This window comes from Cetorhinus maximus, chromosome 2 (assembly GCF_964194155.1).
Source record: "Cetorhinus maximus chromosome 2, sCetMax3.hap1.1, whole genome shotgun sequence".
NCBI classification, from domain to species: Eukaryota; Metazoa; Chordata; class Chondrichthyes; order Lamniformes; family Cetorhinidae; genus Cetorhinus; species Cetorhinus maximus.
In genome coordinates this window covers 106,212,965-106,226,763 of record NC_135880.1, presented here as the reverse complement: position 1 = coordinate 106,226,763, position 13,799 = coordinate 106,212,965, and positions in this window count along the sequence as shown.

Sequence of the window (13,799 nt, the reverse complement as noted above, 5' to 3'; positions counted from 1 at the left end):
TCCACCTTCAGACCTTTCCACTTCTTCCACCGTGAAGACTGATGCAAAGTACCTATTCAGTTGCTCCGCCATTTCTTTGTTCCCCACTACTACTTCTCCAGCGTCATTTTCCAGTGGCCCAATGTCCACTTTTGCCTCTCTCTTACCCTTTATATATCTAAAAAAACTCTTGCAATCTTCTTTTATTTTACTGGCTACTTTACCCTCATATTTAATCTTCTCCCTCCTTATTTCTTTTTTAGTTGTCCTCTGTTGGTCTTTGTAGGCTTCCCAATCCCCTGGTTTCCCACTGCTCTTCACCGCATTGTATGCAACATTTCCCCTTGGTGGAGGGATGACTAACGTGGTGGCATTTATTTAAGTTGAATGCCATGAGGTCGACAGGTGAGGTGCTGAGGACCTTTTGGACAGAGTAATGTGGGACGCACTGGCTGAAAGGGTGGTGGAGGTACAAACCCTCCTAAGATGCAATAAGTATTTGGATGTGCAGCAGCTATGCAATGGCATGTTAGTCCATGGGGATAGTGGTCAGAAATGGGATAAGGCGACTTTGGAAGGTGCTAGAGATGCACATCCTCAAGGGGCCGAGGGACCTTTGTGTATGACCCACACGTCTGACTGTATCAGTCTGTGAATGAGCAGTGTTGCTGCATTAACGATTGCAGCAATCATCAGTGCTTTGGATGGTGGGAAGACAGAGTGGATGGGACTGTGGGCCTCAAATACCTGGCCGCTGCACCCCAACCTCACCGACCCCTGCCAACCTGGCCGTTTGGCTCCTTTCCAGCTCCATGGCTTGTTCTTCGAATTGGGTCAGTGTGTGGAGCGTGGCCTGGCCACCACCAGTGCGCAAACGCTTATGGGTTGTGCGCAGTTTTCGCCTGCAGAACAGAGAACATCACTTATTGGGGCTGATCGCTCATGGACGCCGCAGCCCAACCACAGTGGCCCGTCTGAGGCCTCCAGCGGCTCCTGTCTACACTACTGGTGATCAGTCACCAAAACATAATGCGGCTGCTCCCAACGGCCACCTTGGACACATTCGGCGTCCATCACTTTCAATAACACACAGGTCTTAGCGCCCATGGCAAGGAGGTGCAACTAGGTGCAGCACTGAGGCCAGCAGATGGCTCTTGGCCACGACACCTTGAGGCTCCCCTTCCACCATCTCATCACCATCAATAAGACGTGTTGGAGTTCTGAGTATGTGTCCAGCTGCCTCTCCTGCAAGTTGCCCCCAGACTACTCAAATGTGACAAACACCAACATATGCTACGGGGAGAACCCATCTTCTCATCAACCACTAAGGCTGATGTAAGCATGGTCACTATCTGCTTGCCCACCCAGCGTGCGCCAAATGCCCAATGCAGTAACGACACTAAGACGTGGGGTGGGGGGGGGCCTCAAAGGCTAAGGCTACCTGCTGGGTCAAATGGCCAAGGCCAACATGATACTCACCCTTCCAGAGCACAACAAATCATTGAAGCGCTTGCGGCACTGGGTCCATGATCGACGGACAGCATCCATGGAGCTGACCACCTCTGCCACCTCCTGCCAGGCCCGCTTCATAACGTGGGGGGCCCTCTTCCTCCCATCCTGGGGAAACAGGACCTCTCGCCATGCAGCCACCTCCTCAACAAGGACAGCAAGGCAGGCATCAGAGAAGTGAGGGGCACACTGGCCCCCCTGCTGGCCTACCCTGCAGCCTGCCCTCCTCCTCTGGCCTTCCTTCTACCGGAGCCTGCTGTGCAGACCCCCTGCACCTGGAGCTGGCCAAGGTGATCAGCCTAAAGGAGGCTGCCTGGCCTTTCTTTTTATAGACTGCCGGTTCCCCACTGGAATCAGCGGTCTGTACACGCCCGTCGCAATCTTAAAAATCCCGCTCTCCACGGGAGTGTGAAATGCGCTGGGTGGGCCTTAATTAGCCCGCCCACGCAAAATGGCGGCGCAGCCCAGATCGCCGGCGGTGATTAGGTCCGCGCCCGCCCGCGATTGTGTCAGATTCGCCCACCCGACAAACGGAAAATTCAGCCCAAAGAGTGGCAGAAGTTTGGAACTCTCTTCTGATGTTAGATCAATTGTTCAAATTTAAATCTGAGCTTGATAAATTTTTGTTATCGAAGGTGTAAGAATCATATCTCTCAAGACTGAAGTTTTCTTTTACAAAATGGAAGGATTTGGCATTATCTGGACATGCGGATACTAACCTGGGATTTTTTTAAAAGGCCATGCTCACCTTGGAACTGTAAACAAGCAGGTGAAATTACCTGACCTAAATGGTACTTGAGAAGGAGTTGTTTGGTTGTGTTGAACTGTAAAGTGCTTTAATTAATGAAAAGTTGGGAGACAAAAGGCAATCCCATGGGAGAGAGGAAAATACCTAAGTTGTGAGCCTGCTTGTTTGGAAAGCAGCCTTGTTGGAGAGCAAGCTGTGAAAGGAAGGGTATCTTGACTGGCTCCCTCTCTCTCTCCCTTGCCTAAAATTGTGTGTGGCTATCAAACTGTAGCCAGAGAACCCTCATCTGAGTGTAAAAACAAAAAACTACTGCGGATGCTGGAAATCCAAAACAAAAACAGGATTACCTGGAAAAACTCAGCAGGTCTGGCAGCATCGGTGGAGAAGAAAAGAGTCGACGTTTCAAGTCCTCACGACCCTTCAACAGAACACAACAGTTCTGTTGAAGGGTCGTGAGGACTCGAAACATCGACTCTTTTCTTCTCCACCGATGCTGCCAGACCTGCTGAGCTTTTCGCGGTAATTCTGTTTTTGTTCCTCATCTGAGTGTAACTAGTCTGCATTTGGACCTGCAAAGCTGAGACCAGTGGTGAGAACTTCCAGGCATCCACCAGGACCAGCGACCCGTCTACACATGAGAGAACTCCAGGCCGACAGCTTCAAGACCCTGCGGACTTTATCCTTTATTTTATAACGCCCACCCTCCAAAGCCCATCTCTACAGAGAGACTGTTTGTCCTCTGTTTGTCTGTGTGTGTGTGTTGGGGTAATTCTTTAGGAAAAGATAGATAGTTATACTTCCCAATTACAATAGTGTGTTAAGCAGTACTTGTAACTTGTTAAAATAAGTTATTGTTTTAAAAGAAATTAATCGTACAGTTTTTGAAAGAAACCTGGTCAAGGTCTCTTTTCTTCAGGTACACAATTGTCCATTTTGGTGACCAAATGAAACATGTAAATTAATGGTACGACCTGAAGAGTTGTGGGTCTTGATAATCTGTGCACTGTTGCCATCCCGGTCATATTAATGGCATGGGCAACATCAAATTGTGGTCAATAGCCTTGTTAACAAGTTTAACAACTTGTTAATTGGTTTTATAAAAATGGGGGTGGGGGGTTGCCAGGCTGCCGATTTCAGCACCTGCCGGACTTCTGTATTATGGCAGACTAGCGTGTTGGTGTTGGGTTTGTGACCGGACATCATGATGCTGTATTGTACACATGCGCGGGGTGACAGCAATCCCAATTCCAAAGTATAAAATTCAAACCCGGAAAAAACTGATTATCTGGTCATTATCACATGAGTGTTTGTGAAACTTTGCTGAATGCAAATTTGCTGCTGCTTTTCCTACATTACAATAGTGAGTACACTTAAAAAAAAATGTTCTTAATTGGCTGGAGTGCTTTCTGGTGGTCATGATAACTGCGAAATAAATGAAAGTCTCTCTTTCTTCTCAGACTCAGAACTTTATAGACATGACCAGATGCATTTCTAACAGACAGGTAGGCTCAGTCTGGGAACAGGTGTCCTTTGAGTAAATATTTCTAGCTACTTTTAAGCCGGGAGGATTTTTTGTTAAGGGATTTATGGTGATGAGCCTGGTTGGGTTTATTTCTCCATTCTTCTCATTGCCATTGCTGGTGTGGTTAATTGGAGCCACGGGACAGAATCGTCTGGTCCCACTGACATCAGACGGGTGTGAACGGACACGATGGCGAGAAGGCCAAAATTCATTTTCACACCATCGTGATACCACTTTGTGATTGTCTGCTCCACCCGCCAATGGTGGGCGGTGTTTCCCACCATCACAGTTCAGGAATGGAATTTTAATACATTTGCAACTAATTATGAGGCCTGCTCATCAGAATCATCCTGGGGGGGGTGGGGGGAGAGGGGTGGTCTGGGGGGTTGTACAGAAGTACACAAGCACACACCAGCGGGGTTAGGGTAGAAGGGAGCGGCCACACACTTGGAAAAGCTTGTCAAAAGTGAGCATTCTTCCACAGCTGAGACCATTCAGCAGCAGCTCCATTGACATGCTTGGAATCAGGCCTCTGAAGTTATTCTGCCCACTCTTGCAACGCAAAAACATGAAAGTGCCACCAAATGCTCCAGAACTTTTCACCCCTTGGGTGCAGATTGCAAATGAATGTGCGTTTTAGGGAGAAACAGAACAGTTGGCCAACTGGGCAAGTTGTACAATCCCCTTGCGAAAGGTGGCCATGGCACAGTCATTGGGCAGAATTGTCTGGTCCCTCTGGCGTCGGACATCATGGCGGGCGTGAGCAGACAACATAGTCTGGACCAATATCCCTTATGGTTGAATCTAACAGTGCAGTTTTGCAGGGTGGGTTAGGAGAATGCCTGCGCCTGAGCTGAGAGCACAGCATGCAGTCCAATGGGCGAAGCTGCCGCCAATTAGTCAGGTGGAGTGGGGCGGAGGTGGGTGGGGTTTCGGGCAGCTATGCAGTGCACTACACACTGGTTATCCAAGTCATGGCCAGCACTCACCTCCATGTGTGAAGGAGCCTTCAGAATTAACCAAGAGAGGTTCTTAGCATGCATATGCTCTCTCTTTGATCCTGCAGGAGGAGAACATCAGGATCGTGGAGCCTGGTGGTTTAGCGGTATGCCCATGGCTTACAAGGAGCAGAGAAAAAGAAGAGAAGTGTGGCAGAGACATCTGGCTCGGCAAAAGGGAGGAGCACCTCCCTCAAGGTGAAGGGGTGGCAGCTGTAGATCCACAGAGCCGTCGCTCATAGGTGCTTTGCTAGACCTGAGGTCTAATGATGGCACTTGTCATTTGTGCAGATGAATGAGAACCAGTGTCGCTGAAGACTGCACATGTCTAAGAAACTGGTTGGTCACATATGCCACCTGCTGCAGGATTTGGCGCCATGGGGACATGGGGGGCATCTGCTGTTAGTGGCCGTGAAAGTGACCACAGTGCTCAGTTCTTACACCAGTGGCTCCTTCCAAGGCTCCACAGGTAACCTCGCAAGCCTCCACGCACAGGTGTATCCAGGTCATGGACGCCATCTTCGCGAAGGCACACAACTTTGTGCATTTCACCTGGGATCAGGAAAGCCTGATCCAAGAGCGCTTGGATTTGTGCAGATCTCCGATTTTCCACAGATGCAGGGTGCTGTCAACTACACTCACGAGGTGCTTAGATCTCCATGGCTACAAGCAGTCAACCACGTCAACCCCACAAGGGCTTCCACTCACTGAATGTTTAGCTGGTGTGCGACCACCACAAACACATCCTACAGATCTGTGCATGATTCCCAGGGAGTGTCCACGACACCTACATCCTTAGCAGCTCTCAGATCCCTGACATCTTCCAAGGTCCACAGAGGCTGCAGGCTTGGCTCCTCAGGGCAAGAGCTACCCACAGAGGATGTGGCTGATGATGTCCATGCAGTGGCCTCAGACTGCAGCAGAGTGACAGTGCAATGAGGCTCATGTCATGACCCAAACTTTGGTGGAGCAAAGAATAGGCATCTTGATAATGAGGTTCTGGTGCCTCGACAGGTCTGGTGGAACACTGGTATACAGTCCACCAGGGGTGTCGTATATCATTGCAGCTATCTGCATGCTACACAACCTGGCGCTGCAACAGGGGGAGGATCTGGCTGAGGAGGAGATAGAGCAGCTGCACCTCTCCACTGATGAGGAGGATGTCGAAGGGGATGATGTTCGTGAGGTCCTCGAAGACGAGGATGGTGGCGATGAAGCTATTGCACTGGCTAGACGAGGCAGGCTTGCTCGGGAGGCCCTCATAGCCGCAAGATTTGTGGAAGATGAAAATGAGATGCAGTGAGGATACGCCTGACATCCTCACCTTGCATCTGTGAATGTTTGACTCTTGTGTGGCTGATGGCCGCGCACATACCCTCAGTGTTCAGACTCATGTCATGGAAACGCAGCAGAGGCCCAAATAGTCACTAGATTCCAGGAGAATGATGACAACATGCAGTGAGGACTCTCCATTGATCTTCACATTGCATCTGTGAGCGTCTGACTCCCATCTGACCAAGGGCAGCTCACTTGCACTCTGTGATCAGGGTCATATCATAGAGACACAGCCGTGAAACTTTAAATGCACCTGATCTTTTGTCCACCTTCAGCACCTGACCACTTCAGGAGCAGAGCATCACTGGTCACAGATGCTGAAGAAATGGGGGCCAGCCCCACCTTAAAGGTACTGAGAGCACACAGAGAGAATGTGATTCCTGCCCATAACATTCAGGCAGTGATGACAAGCAGCATTGAGGTGCAGGCATCAGTAATGTGTCCAGTGAGCGTGAGGCTCGACCATCACTTTGCTCTGAAGGTTACACACTGCACAGGGAAGAAGCTCTGGACTGAGACACCTGCCTTTATCTTGTGCAGGAACCAAGGTTTCACATCTGAGTGACATGAACACTACTCATCAGAACAAGAAGCCATAGGAAAGGAGACGTTCTTGGGAGTTTAACTCTTTTGGAGTCAACCAAATAAACTAAATTAACAAAATCAGGGACAAAATAAACACAGCCCCTAAATTAGGGAAACTGAAAAAAAAACAAAATTTAAAGGAAACTTACAAACATTTAAACCAAAATGTGATTAAAGGGGTTGATAAAACACCCCAGTCCCCATGGTGCCAACCGAGCATGGAAGACCTCAATGGTGCCGGCAGACACTGTGTGCTCCCTCTCCAGGGATACCCGGCTGCGAATGTAGCCGTGGAAGAGGGGCAGACAGTCAGGTCAGATGACCCCCTCGATCACCCTGACTGGGTGCCCGTAGATCAGGAGCATGGGAGCTCTTGGTAGTTTATTTACAATAGTGGACATTAAGTGCAAGTGATTAACACTCATGTCCAGGCTGTGCAACCACCCGGTACGGAAGGGGGTTGGGAAGGAGGAGGACCTCCTCTTAAACCTGCTCCTGGACCTGGCCAAGTTGGCCATTAACAGGTCCAGGCAGCGGGCGATCGAGGGGGGAGTCCCGCCCGATTGTTTGTCCTTCTTCCGCGGCTACGTTCGCGGCCGGGTGTCCCTGGAAAGGGAGCACGCGGTGTCTGCCGGCACCATCAAGGCCTTCCATGCACGATGGGCACCGCGGGGACTGGGGTGGTTTGTTGACCCCTTTAATCACATTTTGGTTTAATGTTTGTAAGTTTCCTTTAAACTTTGTCCTTGGTTTCACAGCTGACCTGACTTAGGGGCTGTGCCTGATTTATCCCTTGTTTTTGTTAATTTAGTTAATTGTTTTAACTCTACAAGAGTTACATCTTCTTAACCTTCCTAAACCTGCCGCTATGTCTTGGTGCTCCCTGGACATCCCACAGAAGAGGTGGAGGCAGCCTGCTGACTGCTATGTCCTGTCTGTGATGGCTTTGGCGGGCATCCTCAGGAGGACCGATACCTGAAGGGCCCTGGCCTGCTTTCGGGGTCCTGCTGTGTGGCAGTGGCACCCTCCTCGGCCTGTGGAGCTGAAGCTGTTGGGGTCACAGGAAGGGGAGATTTGGATGGGCCAAACATTCCCAGAGTCACCTGGGTGGATGGCCCCAGGGAGTGCATGTGCTGATCCTCCTCCCTATGGATGCCTAACGGTCCTTGGCTGACACCTTGAGGAGCAGCGGAAGTTGGAATGGGATCTAGATGCCCCACATCCCTCTGACATTGACAACTACAGCAGCAGCGATGGAGTTCAGCCCAGACAACAGTGCAGGACCAATGCCTTGGACCAAGGTCTCCATGGCGGCTGCCATCCTTCCAGTACTGACCTTGGTGCATCAGCACGCCGGCGCTATCATCTTGGATTGAAGGCAGATGGACTCCTTCATTGGCCTTTGCAACCTGAGGAGTGCAGCAGACATCCCTCCCTGATGTTCATAGTCATAAAGGTCTACAGCACAGAAAAAGGCCCTTCAGTTCATCGAGTCTGTGCCAGTCAAACAAGTACCTAACTATTCTAACCCCATTTTCCAGCACTAGGCCCATAGCCTTGTATGCCATGGCATCGCAAGTGCACATCCAAATACTTCTTAAATGTTATGAGGGTTTCTGCCTCTACCACCCTTTCAGGCACTGAGTTCCAGATTCCCACCACCCTCTGGGTGAAAATGTTCTTCCTCACATCCCCTCTAGACCTCCGCCCCCTTACCTTAAATCTATGCCCCCTGGTTATTGATCCCTCCACCAAGGGGAAAAATTTCGTCCTGTCTACCCTATCTGTGCCCCTCATAATTTTATACACCTGTTCCCGTGATTGTCTTTGCAGCTCCAGCAACTGATTTGAGGACAGAGTCCAGAGGCTCATCATCTGACTTGGGCTCAGCAGAATCCTTGCTTCCAGCAGTCCTGAGTGCCGGCAACCAAGGATGTCCCTGCCTCCGCCTGCTATGGAACAGACTGTGTGCTGTGGTCACCATATTGTGATCCGAGGCTGCTCTACATCTAGGTCCCAACGAGGTGTGTGTCGTTGTGCTGGTGGAGGGTGTGGGTGAGGACCATGATGGGCCTTTAATGGTGCTGCCCTCAGGGTCCTCATCCAAGATGTTCTCGGCGCTGGGGTCAGGGTCAAGGTTGCCTGAGGGTGACGTGTCAGCTGTGCCTAGGTCAGAAAGTGGGAATTATTAGTGGTTGGCAGCTGCGTTGAACACAGAACAGTGGATTCAGAGTAGCATTGAGTGAGATCAATGTGGTGCGGAATCCTCATGTGGGTGTTCACCGCTGACCTCACCGTCGCCATAGGAATGGTCCACTTTCCCTCCAGCCAGCTCCGACGCGTGACTCTCGAATGGAGTGAGGACCTTGATGTCCAGCACTCCACCCCCCCAAGTCTGGAACCTCTGCCGGTGATTGTGCGCGATCTTGTCCTGCATTAAGACAGATGGAGAGGGTGTGAGCAAGGCACATGCCAGGCCAAATGAGAAGGATGTCAGGCGTGCGTGGTGCTGAGTGGAGCCATGGACGGGATGAGGAGGCAATCTCCAGAGGAGATGAGGCCTGACGGAGATGTGAGGGTGTGTGTGAGAGATTGACTGGTGATGTCCCTTGAGCTGGCAGCGAGTGAGATGCCAGTGAATGTGTGATGGGCCTGTGAGTGGGTGAGTTGAGATTGATGAGATGGTTGACTTACCCTGGCGGCATGGATGAGATTGTTCATCCATTTTCTGCACAGGTGGCCAACCTCTTGTGTGCAGCGTTGGCTCTAACCACCTCTTCCACTGCCTCCCATGTGGATTGTGAGACTGATGGGCCTCCTGCAGCCAGAGCAGAGGTAGAGGACATTGCGGCGAGCCGCCACAGTGTCCAGGAGGAGCCCCAGGGATGCATCATTGCATCGGGAGCTACAGTCTTCTTCGTTTTCAGAGCTATGTCTTTGCCAGAGCAGCCCTGGGCTGCAAGAATTGAGAAGTGTGCACTTGACTGCATTTTAAATATGGTGCCTGGCGTGAGGAAGCAGCGAGGTAACGGCATGGCTGGCCGCCAGCGATTCAGCATGTTTCCCGTGACTGCATAATTAATTAGGCTGGAAGAGGACAATACGGTGTGAAAACCCACCACTGCGGCCAGCAGGTAAAGCATCTTTTTTCACGCCTGCTACCACACTTAGTGCAAATCTGGGATGATTCTGCCCATGGATTTTCACTGCCATGTTGGATTTGGTATTGAAGCACTCAATCGACGGAATTTAATGAAGACTTTGGGAGCGGAAAATGTGGCAGGTGGGGTGAGTTACAGGTGGGGTGAGTTAATCAGGCGAGAGCCAAAAAGTCAAAATCACAATAGCATATTCAGAATGGCATGACAGTGGTGGGTCAGGGCTCACACTGTCCTGTGGCTGGTTCCTATTCGTACTACATTTGCATGTTATGAATACTCATTATATTAAAACTTAGGCGTTTGGTAGTACAGAACTTGAGTTTCAAGGTTACTGATGTGTATGTCTGAGTTGGCCTTAAGGTCTTGCAATCCTGTAAGACAGTCGCATTGCATGTGAAAATCAGACAGGTCATTCGGAATCCTGCAATGTGCGTGTGTTAGATCAGCTGGGTGCTCTTTCAAAGATTCAGCCTCTTCAGTGGATGTTGGTTTGTGGCAGGATAGTTGGGAGTAGTGGAGTTTGATCTCAGCAAATATCAAATCCCATTTGATTTGGGATGAAGGCACACCAAAATTGAAACCATGCGCAAGAACAAATTCCGCACTTCCTGAGAGTACAGAGCCAGAGGGATTTGTTATGTGTTCAGTGGCATCATTAATTGCGTTGCCAAACTGCTTCTGCTTAAGTGAGTTTATGGTGTGGACATGTTTCAAATGGGTACGGTTTATGGTGCGGTCATCTATTGAAGCAGTATAGTGCCATAAACCGATTAAATTGAAAAATGAAAAAAAATTGTGCACATTAGACCTAGCGCAGTGCAGGGCATGGCATAAATTAATGACCTTATTACCAGCAGCACTATGTTACCTGCAGCACTACATCATGCCGATCTAGACCCACCACCATTACATGAATCAGTATTCGTTGAGATTATGAACTCGGCAACTCAGACAGTAGAGTTCAATTTTAATGACACCATGTATGCCCAAATAGATGGTGTTGTCATGGGATCCCTTCTAGGCCCAGCTCTCACAAACATCTTTGTTGGGTTCCATGAGAAACATGTCTTCGATGGAATGGCATCTAACTCCTACCACTTGCATATTTCTGATGTGTGGATGATACGTTTGCTATGTTTAAATCTGCAGCAGCATGTAACATTTTCCTTATATGTTTTAATGGGCTCCATCCTGTGCTCAAATTCACCTTTGAAATGGAGCAGTTACATTAACTCCCCTTCCTTGACATACTAGTTGAGAAATCTGCCAAGGGTTCTCTACCACTGTCTACTGCAAGCCTACCTTCACTAGTCAATACACTCATTGGGATTCTTACCGTTCCACAGGCTACAAGATTGGACTTCTCTGCAACCTCATAAATAGGGCCCAAGCCATTTGGTCACCATGCAAACTTGATGCTGAAATAGGGTACATCAAAGACATCCTGAGGGATAATGGCTACCCTGATCAGATCATTTCGCACTGTATATCACGCAAACTCATGAATGAGCCTAAGGCTGTCACTTTTGGCCCTGAAAAATGTCCAGTCTCCCTCAGATTACCCTGGAAGGGCAAGGTATCTCAAACATTTGAGCAACAGGTGAAGCTAGCTCTTTCACGCTGCCGTGGTGACACGAGAGGCATTCGCCACTAACAGGATGCTGCCATCAAGCCAAAAAGACATTCTGCCTATCACACAAATGAATAATGTGGTAAATGAATTTCAGTGCCAGTGTGGTGCTGGGTACATAGGCCGTACATCTCAAAGACTGGCAGATCGTATCAAACAACATGTCCCAGCCACTGTTCACAATGGGCAAGGTACAGACTGTAACCAACCAGCCCATGCTTGTAAAACTCACAACAGTGTCAAACATTAGATGTGATTCTGCAATTGGACAACATTTGCTAAATAATCCTCAATGTGCTAAGAATTACACTGATAACAAATTTAAGATTGTCAGTCGAGCTCGCAGCATGGCAAATTTGCATGTACTGGAAGCTACATATACTAATACACAGGGCTCTGTTCTTCGCAGACAGAAAGAATACGTACAAGCATTGCACCTGTTCCAGCTAAACAAAATAAGCAATAGCCATTCGCTGCTTCATTCCTTAGGGCAATGCCTTGACCAATCAGGGTCAAGCTGCCTGGTTTAAATTTTAAACAATGCTTGGCAGTTAACTGTCAGTCACTATTAACTGGTGCATTCTCCATGGCAAGCCTCTACCAATCAGAGTCCACTTGCTAACCAATAAGCACTCTCTTCTCATACAGTAGAGAGTTGTTACTTCTCCTAACTTTGGCATTCTTGCGATTGTCCTGATGAGTGCAAGACAAAAAACTTTGACAAAATGTCTTTTCTCAACAATATTAAAACTTTTTGTAATTAAGTCCTATCTTCAAGATTAAGTCAGCGGCTCATGATCGTTTAAAAAAGTGGTGTGCACCAGTCGGCATTGTGCATTTGTGTCTGAAGTGAGCAGTTGTCTTTGTTGAACTCTGTGGCACAAGAGAGAGGAGCAGGAGAATGGCAGTTTGGATGGAGGGTCTGGACCAGCAAGGGTGAGTCAGGTGTTGTGGGGGTTGAGGTTCCAACAGGGACATGGAAGAGTGGAAGATTGCTCCAAGGAAAGACAGAGGGTGGGGTCAGAGTGTGGAAATGCGCAGTGGGAAGGATGTGGCATCTTGGGTGTGGCCAGGGAGTGTTGAGAGTAGTCAGTCAAAAAACAAAAATGAGGAACCTGAAGGGTTGCGTTAGTACAGTCCATATATGGATCCTGTAGGTCAAGCTCAGGGTGCTGAATGGCAGAGGGAACATTCACAATCACAGGGGGAGTTCAATAGGGTAGGGCAGCGGGTCCAGACTGAGGTAAGGATATTCAATGATCTCCTAGGGCGGGTCACGGGATCTAATGGAAACTTTAAAGATGATGCAGGGAGGGTCCAGGAAGAGAGGAGGAATCTTGACAGGAATGGAGATCGGCTCAGTGGGAAGGGCAGGGTCCAGAGTGATAGGGGGAGGTTCAAAGGTTACAGAGGGAAAGCACACGGCGATGCTAGGAGGGTCAAGCAAGGGTGATTGGGACAAAGTTGAAGGTGACAGAGGAGGGTGGAATTTCATGGGTTACAAAGAAAGGATTACTCATATGTTATAGCTGGTCATTTCAAAAACTCACTTGTAGTTGCCAAGTGTGCAGATCCAAGTGGGAGGAGGCCAGTGCGGGGTCAGTGAAGTTCTGGGTGTGGACAAGGGGAGGAGTAGAAAATGTCACTACTCCACAGTTGTACGAACAAAACTCAAGAACACACAGGTTCTCATATCACTGCCTTTTTCACACAGTTCACTTGGTTGAATACCTATGGGTCTCATACGCCTAATCTTCCTACAAGCTTGGGAACAGGAGGAGAGGAGGTGACAAAGGAGGGCTCTCACCAATCAACAACTGAGGCCTCGAGGCTAGCAGCAGGCAGCACCAGAGGGGAAGCTGGTCGGGAGGAAGTCATCAAAGGAAGGCACAGGAGAAGAAAGTCACTGACTTTGCAGTGCATCACCAGGATGTGGACAACCTACCACAAGATGTCCAAGAGGCAATGCCAGAGATGCCTAAGGAAGCTATCACCAAAATTTTCTGGATCCTACAGCAACACCTGCAGCCTCGTGGATTTGGCAGCAACCCCATAGCAGTGACCTGCAATGTGAGTGCACCACTCAACTTTTCCACCACCAGCTCCTTCCAGGGTTCCATGGGTGACATGTGGCATTTCACAGGCTGCTGCACACAGGTGTATCAAAGAAGTGACCAATGCCCTATTCTGTCGTGCCAATGAGTTAATCAGGTTCACCGCAGATGTTGACAGCCAGACAGCCAGGGTCATCGCTCATTTCCCTAGAGCGCAAGGGGTAACTGACTGTACTCATGTGATCATTAGAGCTCTCTCGGAACATCAACAGCACATG